This window comes from Ceratotherium simum, chromosome 30 (genome assembly GCF_057802395.1).
Source record: "Ceratotherium simum simum isolate JZ-2026a chromosome 30, ASM5780239v1, whole genome shotgun sequence".
NCBI lineage: Eukaryota > Metazoa > Chordata > Mammalia > Perissodactyla > Rhinocerotidae > Ceratotherium > Ceratotherium simum.
In genome coordinates this window covers 5,681,545-5,689,295 of record NC_141929.1, presented here as the reverse complement: position 1 = coordinate 5,689,295, position 7,751 = coordinate 5,681,545, and positions in this window count along the sequence as shown.

The following is a 7,751-nucleotide window of genomic DNA, read 5'->3' as shown; positions in this document are numbered from 1 at the left end:
GAGGCAAACAGTTAGAACCTGCAGAGACTTGAGTGTGCCTGGCACGTCCCACGCATCTCCCAGATGAGGAGACTGAGTGAGTGTCAGAGATCTGAAAGGACTCACCCAAAGTCACACGACTGATAAGATAAGAGCCGGGGCCAGGATTCCACCCAGGTCTGCCCCACCCACGGCTCAGGCTCCAGACACCCAGCTGTTCTGCTGGTTCTGGCCTGGTGAAGCGGATTCCCTCCAGCCACTGAGGCCCAGAAGGGGACACTGCTGGTGTGCAGACTTGCAAAGGGCTCTGGGGACAGGGCTGAGCTCATCCCTACTTCTGGAGGGCTGCCCACTAGATGGGGTGGAGAGAGGAGAGACTGGTCAACCTGGGTGCCAATCCTGGGCGAGGCACTCACCCTCACTGAGCCTCAGTTTCTTCCTCTGTGAAATGAGTGTGATAAGAGTGGCTGCCTTCAGAGTTGGCGGGGGGATTCTGTGAGATGATAGCAAGTGCTCGGTGGGCATGGTTATGCCCCCAGTTGAGAACCTCTGGTTAAAGCTAAAATAACGAGACTCTAATTTGCATCACTTCATCCATTCAGTCAGTTCCGTGGGAGCATTTTCCCCTTAGGTTCAGGGTAATTAATTAACTTTCCCACTCACTCATCACTTCTTCTCATACATTCATTCTATCAAGACCACCTTTTCTTGGAGAGCCCAAGAGGCACGTTGTTTCGTCTTTCCACATCCCTGAAGTTGGGATGTGTCACCGCTTCGGCCACCAGCAGGAGGCATCAATGCCAGCACGTGAGCACGTCGAAACATGCCGGTTGGGTGTAAGCGGCTTGGCGGAAACTTCCAGGAAACACAGAGGAACCGTCTTCTGGGAAATTCTGCATCATCAGCACTCCCGGGGATTCAGAGGGCGTGTTGACAGAAAAACTCGGATATTGGCGACTCTGAGCAGAAAAATGATTCAGAAGAGTTGGATCCAAATGTGGTGATGTTCTCGGAAATACCTTATCTGATTTATTTCATTTATATTGTCTGTTTGATGTACAAGAATGGCACTTAATTAAAATCTATGTCTGAATAAGTCTGAAAGAGGTTTGTAATAAGTTTGAAGGACAATGAGGTGAAGGGTGTGAAAATGGACAGGCTGAGGAAGGCTGTTCCCAGGGCTGAGGCGGAGGAAGGCAGAGGACGCAGTGGAGGCCCCCGCCTGGCACTGGAGGGGTCCAAGGGGCTCTCGGTCCCCTGTGCTGGTGGCAAGGACAGCATCCCAGCTCCAACCCGCTGCGGAAAGTCGGGCCTCAGGGAAGGGCAGGGTGGAGGATCAGCCGGGGCTGCGGCTTTGGTGCTGGGCCGACAGGTTCAAGTCCCGGCTCTGACACTTGCTAGTGCATGACTTCGCACAAGTTCTTCACTGTGCCTCAGTTTCCCCATACGTAGAAGAGAGTGGTGACACTCCAGGGCTATGAGGAGTGAAAGAGTTAAAATATCTGCGGTCCTCAGAACAATGCCTGGCTCATGGTAGTCTTCTCTAAGTGCTTGCTGCTATTGTTGTTGTTACTATGATCTCTAAAGAAGAACGGACCGACCACACTTGGGAAGAGAGGGCCTCACCTGGGCTTCAGGAACAGCAGGAACCAGGGATGGAGTCTCCCAGTTCCGTCTGTCTTCTCTGGGCAGAGTGACCGTCTCCTGGTGAAATGTGGCAGCTCCAGACTCCATCCTGCACGCCCACCCCCAGAACGGGACAGGAAGGGAAACAGCTCGCTGCCCCTCTGACCTCCTGGGAAAGGCGCCTGGATCTGTGCCCATCAACTGAGGCCAAGGAAGGGGACGAAAGAACTGGCAGCTCCCCGTTAGCAATGGCAATGGGGGTGACAGTGGGGATGGTGCACCAGCAGGGGGTCCCGGGAGAATGACACATGGGGGTGGGCAGACAGCCTTCTAGATGTCCACCAGAGACCTCATTTCACAAGGGAGGACAGTAGGACCCCACACTTGGCAGAGATAGGTGGGTGGTTAACCCTTCGGGGACTCCCTCCGTTCCCTGCACTCGCGTTGTATTGTTACGTTACTCCTCGTGGCAACCTTCCACAGCAGCCAGCACCTTCTAGCACTTACTATGTGCCAGGGCCTCTGTCAGCCCTTTACAGAAACTAACAGCTCCTCTGAGCTATCCCAGCCCAGGAGGAAGACACTATTAACACCCATTTTACAGATGAGGGAAACTGAGGCCCAGAGAAATAAAGTCACTTAGCAAGGGTCACACAGCTAGTAGATGGCAGAGTGAGGACACAGACCTAAGTAATCTGATTCCAGAGTCCTTGGGAGGAGGGACTTTGTCTTTTTTTTTTTTAATCAGCAAGATAAAGGCGTTAATTTGTGTAAGTACATGAACATACGTAGGTATTGTGTTTTTGATAAAATATCTTACTTGATTATGACATTCTTCTCGCTGCAGCCATTCAGAGTAGAGAGATATTACATAGTTATTGTTCGTCTCCTAGGAAGTACAAATGACAGGAAGCCTTTCCAGAGAAGATTGTAGGAAGGAAAGAATACGTTGGTTCTTTTTTTTTTTTTTGCCACTAATTGTCCAAGTCAGATTATACCTCATACTAACGTCATTGACCTGTTTTTCTTTTTCTTTTTAAAAAAGAATTTTTAAAAACTTTTGATTTGAAATAAGGTAAATTCACAGGACATGCAAAGACACGTACAGGGAGGTCCGCCTTCCCCATGGTAGCACCAGGTAACTGCAGCCCAATACAGCAACCGGGAAGCTGCCCTTGGCACCATTCACAGAGGCACAGTTTTCTCCAGTTCCACAGAGGCAGCCCAGAGGGGTGAGATACTTGGCCCACGGCCACCCAGCCTGGAACGGGCTGTGCGGGCCGCTGGGACGTCAGAGCCCTGCCTCCCACTCTCCATTCTTCCAGGAACGGGAGGCCAGCTTCCCCACCCACAATCCACAGTCTGGAGTTTTCTCTCTTGCCACAGCAGGTCTCCCATATTGAAGAGACCACAGAGGCCGTGGCCAGCTCTCTGGCTCCCTGGGGTCCACTCCACAGCCTTGAGGGGCAGAAGTGGCCCAGCTTTGGAGAGGGCTGCGTCCCTCCTGACAGCAAACAGGGCCTCGGAGCACGGCCGGCAGAAGGGGCACCGGGAAGCTGAGAAACAGGGGCAAGTCTGTGGGCAGTCCAAGGTCCCTGAGAAGAGACTGGACCCCTGGGCACTTGGCCGAGGGCAGGGGCCTCACCCACTGAAACTACTTTTCCAGAAGAACAAACTTAAGTAAACAATCCCTCTGTTCCTGGAGCAGAATGACATGGCCACAGTCTTTCCCGCAGCTTTTTCCATCTGAGCTGCTGGGATTAAGTAACCCCCCCGCCCTTGCCCCCGGCCCCAAGTCTTTTTCTACAAAAACATTCGTACAGACATCAGCAAGATCATCTAAAGGGAAGGCAGGTGGGGCCCTTCCAGGCGAGGACAGTGCAGGACAAACCTTATCTTACACCGTGGGCAAGTCTCCTCCTGCTTCCAACTGGGAGGAGGGGAGTGGGCCCAAGGGTGAGAAGGTGAGAGGTGACCAGCCCAAAGCAGACTTCTTCCTGCGGGTGCCTGCGGGCACTGCCTGAATTCCACCACTAGAGAGTCATCTGTTGTTGGGCTAAAGGCCTGCTAGAATGTGGATTCCTCTGGGAGAGGCTACTGTCGCCCAAGCAGTTAGAGACAGACACCTGCTGTCTGGAGGGTGACACATGGGTGTGAGTGCTCACAGAACCGTGGGAAGTGCTTGGATAAGGCGTGCGTGGGCTCAGGGCATCTGGTCAGGGTGAGAAGTCACGGAGGTTTCCCAGAGGAGGGGACATCTGAGCTGAGTTCCTGAGTATTCATTTCCTGTGGCTGCCATACAAATTACCGTAAACGACAGAAATTTATTCTCTCAGTTCTGGAGGCCAGAGGTCCAAAATCAAGGTGCCAGCAGGGTTGGTTCCTTCCCGAGGCTCTGAGAGAGAATCTGTTCCAGGCCTCTCTCCGGCTCCTGGTGGCTGCCGGCAATCCGTGATGTCCTCGTCTTGTAGATGCATCACTCCGATCTCTGCTGCCATCTTCCCATGGCCTTTCCCTCTGTGTTTCTGTGTCCCAAATTTCCCTCTCCTTTCTTTTATAAGGACACACCAGATTTAGGTCCCACCCTAAATCCAGGATGATCTCATCTCAAGATCCTTAAATACATCTGCAAAGACTGCATTTCCAAATAAGATCACATTCCCAGGTTCCGAGGTGGGGGCGGGAGGTAGCTAGGACACGGACATACCCTTTGGGGAGACACAATTCAACCCACTACATGGAGCAAGTTAGCTAAGTTAGGTTGGGGAAGAAGAGGAAAGGCATCTCAGGCAGAGGGAACAGTAAGTGCAAAGGCATGGGCCAGAGAAGTTCAAGGAACTACAAGCAGCTGAGCATGGCTGGAGAAAGGGGGCGTGCTGGGAGTGGGAGGATGCGGGGTAGAAAGTTAACCAGGTGCCAGCCAGTTCACATCTTGAGTTCAAACTTGACCCTGAAAATGAAAGAGAACCACTGAAGGGTTTACCTGGGTTATTATCTCATCTGATTCTCCCCACATCCCTGAGAGGGCAGGATTATGATCCCCATTTACAGATGAGGCAAGGAGAGGTGAAGTCATTTGGCCAAGAGCAGACCATTAGGAAAGCGGCAGAGGCAGGATTTGAACTCAGGCCACGTCTAACTCCACAAGTGGGAAGATGAATGCAGCAGGGTTTTGTGTGTCTGTGGAAGGCAGGGGATGAGATACGCAGGAAGGAGGAAGGGAACAGAAGTGGGATGTTGCTGGTACCAGGTGCCAGGCTCACACCAGCCCCGCCCTCCATCTGAAAACAGCTCTGTAACGCTGGGCCTGGGGGTCGCCATGTTGGTACTCTGAGAGCCACCTCCTTGGCCACAGCTGATTGGTCCAGACACAGGTCACCTGACTCAAGCTGGGCCATTCGGATTCCCACCCCCAAGAATGGAGTCTTTTTGATGTCAGAAGGTAACAGGGCAGGTGGCTAGGAGCCTGGCTCCTCACTGAGTGGCCGCTCAAATCCCGGTTCTACCTCTTCTCTCAACTGTGTGGCCTCAGGCAACTTCATGAACGTCTCAACGCTTCCATTTCCTTCTCTGGAAGTCGGAATGATGAAAACACCACTTTCCTCCGTGGCTACTGTGGGATTACGTGAAATCCTGGTGGTGATGCTTTTTGCCCAAGGCCTGGCACACGGGCAATGCTGGGCAAAGACTGGCCGGCCCTGCTGGTTGTGTGAACAGAGGGGATGGGACTTGGAGCTGTGCGGAGGCCACCTGCTGCCTTGTAGAGGAGGAGGCAAAGGAGGAGGAGGGAGAAAGAGCCAGAAAGGGCGGGAAGCCACTGGGGTCCTCGACAGCTTTCCAGCACTTGCTTCCAACTGATCTGAGCCTTGGCTGCCCTCCCTGTACTGAGGTTCCGTGGTCCCCCGGCGCCGGCCGCCCCTGACTGTGGCTGAGGCTGTCATAAATGAGTTTCTGCTATTTGCAATCAAAACCAATCCAGAACAAAACAATATAGAACACCAACCAAAAAATGCCTTGATTGGGACAACTTGGCAAGCTGAAGGCCCCGTGGAATCCACTGGAACCACCTTTGAACTGGATGCCAGGGAATTCCTGTCCCAGACCTGGTTACTGCATAAAGAAACACCCGGCAGGTCCAAATCACAGTGTGGGGCAGCCACCAAGGCTCCTAAGTGGCCATCCTGCCCATGACCGCCCAGAGGCCTCACATCCCAGGGAGCAGACACACGGCCTGCCCACACCACATTCCACACCCATGCCTCCCACTCGCAGATGTGCAGGCTTCTGGCAAGTTCCACACTCAACCTAGGAACTTGTTGAGCAAGTGTCTTGAGATGGGCGAGTCCCTTGCCCATTACACGCTGCCTTGGTCGGGCCTGGGCTGGAGAGTGTATGAGAGCAGAGGCAGTTGGGGTAACTATAATTTCACGGGTTACGTGCCAAGGTATGTGCTACGTGTCAAACATCCACTCTCTCCTCAACAACCTGGTTGGAATACCGCCATCGCCTGCGTTGATAGCAGACAGATGCAAGGGCAGATACTGTCAGCTTCTTGCTCAAGGTCCCATGGTTATTAGGGGTGGGAGCCAGAGTTTTTCCCACATGAAATCAGCAAGGTTTATTGTTAACACTTTCTAATATAAACAAGGTGTGGAAAGTGGTATAACAGCCTCTTTGGACTCATCAGGCAGCTACCATTGCTTCATCTAAACCCTCAACTTTCTGCAGGGGAGAGAGGCTGGCGCACTTTAAAGTAAATCCCCGACATCGTATACATCACCTGCAAATGCTTCAGAATGCACCTCTAACAGATGAGGACTTATTATTATTATCTTTAACGTAACCATGAGGTCATCATCACAGGACCATTTTGATGGGAAAGTTCGCTTTGGAACCATCACACCATGGGCCCTGGGAGGGAGCAGACAGTCCCAGCCGTGTCCTGTTCTTCCATGGCGGGCAACTTCACTGGAGCAGTGATTTCCAAAGTGGGGTCCCCGGACCAGCAGCATCAGCATCACCAGGGAACTCATTAGAAATGCAGATTCTCAGGCCCACCCAGACCTACTGAGTCAGAAAGTCTGGGGTGGGGCCTGGCAATCTGTGTTTGAACGTGGCCTCCTGGTGATGCTGAGGCCGCTCAAAGTCGAGGGCTGCTGCTCTAGAGAAAGACGGATTGCACAAGGAGGCGATTGCATTCTTGCCTTCAGTCAGTTTATTATGGTGCAGGTCCTGGCTCCTTCCCCGAGGGATGCTGAGGGGCTGGTCTTAAGTGGTATTGTCTTCCAGTTAGAAGTGCTGACTCTGGAGCCCGACAGTCAGTGGGTGAGAACTGGCTCCTCCTCTCACTTCCTAGGTGGCCCTGAGCCAAAGTCCCCTCATCCGTAAAATGTGTAGATGACAGCTCCTGCCTCCTAGGCCAGCTGTGAGGAGGAAGCTAGTGAAGGTTTATAAAGCACTTCAGATGGGTCCTGGTGCACAGCAAGCGTGATGGCAGGACTGGCTGTCTTACCAAAATGGGTGCCATCGTAGGACAACACATCTCCAGGAGCCTGAGTCTCAGGGGCAGGGCTGGGCTGGGCCTCCAGGGAGAGAGTAGGAAGATCTGGGGGCTGTCATTCCAGCCTCTGGGAGTGAAGGATTAAAGAGGGAGGTCAGAGATGCTGTCGGAGGCTGCTGGGAAGACCAGGGAGTCCCCCTGAGGCGAGGAGGCTGCAAGGCACTGATGGCAAGAGATGGCGAGGGAGGAGCTCACGGTTGCCCGGGGTAATGGGCTCCCCAGAGTCCCAGAGAGAGGACCAGAGCAGGGGCCCTCCGAGCTGCGATGCCTCTGGGAGCCTCAAGAAGGTTCTCATCCCCTGGGGTGCAGTGGGGAAACAGGAAGCAGGAACACACAAGGAGGGTGGGGGGTGACCCTGGACACCCAGAAGGCAGGGGGCCGGGAGGTCGGGGCTGGGTTCTGAGCAAACACTGACATGATAAGTGCCCAGGTTTGGTTTTCCCCAAGGCTGGAAACACAAGTTACATATTGTTAACTTAAATAGGACACAGACTCAAGCCGTTTGTTTACATGCGAAATCTAACAGAATGATAGAAATCTTGTCGCCTTTTCCATGCGTGTGAGAGAAGAGTCATAGGATTCACGC